Here is a 1,535-nt window from a genome sequence, read left to right as displayed (position 1 = left end):
ATCAACAGGGCGGGCAGAGTGAGCAGTTATGGCTGCTCTCAGTCCTGCCTTCAGAGGCCCTGCTTCTCAGTGTCCCAGCAATTGCTGCAAGTACCTTCGAGAGAAAGCTACCCTCGAGTTCCGACCCATGCCAGACAGTCCTGCTTCTCCCGTATGAGTCTGGGTTCCCAGAGACTCACCCGGAACTGGAGCTCTGAGCCTGAGACTCCCTACTGATTGAAAAAGACAACCGTGCTCTCAGCCGCCAGCCCACTCTGCGTGCGCCTCTGTACCTTAGTATTTTACTGCCACACCGCACCTCCTCTGAGTCTCGGTATGCTTTTCTCTTTCCTTCTAGTTGTAGAATTTCCCCTCAGCCAGCCTTCCTGTGGTTCTGGGTGATGTCCGTTCCATCTTTTAGTTGTATTTTTGAAGTGGTTGTGCGAGGCAGCAAACTCCGGTGTTTACCTATGCCGCCATCTTGGTTTCTCTCAAATGACTCTTAAGCATTAAAAAGATCATAGAAGGATATAGTGAACCATTTTGTGCTTATACATTTGAAGATTTAGATGCAACGGACACATTTTTAGAGGAAAACCACACCTAAATGGATATAAAAAGTTATAGAAAATTGGAATAATCCTACATCTATTTTAAAAATTGAATCTGTAATTTAAAAACCTTTCCACAAAGAAAACTCCAGTCCTACATGGCTGTGAAATCTACCAAACTTTTAAGGAAGAAATAATACCAACAATACACAATTTCTTTCAAAAATCAGAACAAGAGGTAACATTCCCCCACTGGCATTACAAGGCCAGCTAACACTAATACCAACACAGGAGATGAGGTACAATAAAAATCTCAAATTGTACCCAGCCATAAAAAAAAATAAAAAAGATGCAATATTGCTATTTGCAACACCATGGATGGATCTTGAGATTATTATACTCAGTGAAATAAGTCAGATGGAAAAGGACAAGAAACATATGATTTCACTCATATGTGGGATATAAAATAAGCAACAAACGAACAAACAAAATAGATAATCTCATTACACAGACAACATAATAACAGTTACCAAAGAGGAAGGAAAGTAGGGGGAGGATGAAGTGGGTAAAGGGGGAGTCAAATATATAGTGACAGAAGGAGACTAGACTTTCGATGGTGAGCACACAATGGAATATACAGAGTCTGTATTATAAAATTGCATACCTGAAATTTCTATAATATTATTAACCAATGTTACCTCGATACATTTTTAAATTGTTAACTTAATTTAATTTTATTCAAACTGCTTTAATTAAGAAGGTCTCATCAATTTGTTGCAACAATATTGGAAACATTTAGTACCTTGGTTCTCAAACTTGAGTTTACATGGAATCACCTAGAAGGCTTGTTAAAACACATATTGCTGGCCCTACCCTCCCGAGTTTCTGATTCAGAAGGTCTAGGGCAGGGGTGGGCAACCTTTTTGTGAGTGCGTGCCAAAACCAGCAAAATCTCTGACTCAAAATTCTTCTGTGTGCCAACCCTAATTTTTTGAGAACATGTTA

Source organism: Myotis brandtii, unplaced genomic scaffold (genome assembly GCF_000412655.1).
Source record: "Myotis brandtii unplaced genomic scaffold, ASM41265v1 scaffold61, whole genome shotgun sequence".
NCBI classification, from domain to species: Eukaryota; Metazoa; Chordata; class Mammalia; order Chiroptera; family Vespertilionidae; genus Myotis; species Myotis brandtii.
This window is presented reverse-complemented; position numbering follows the sequence as displayed.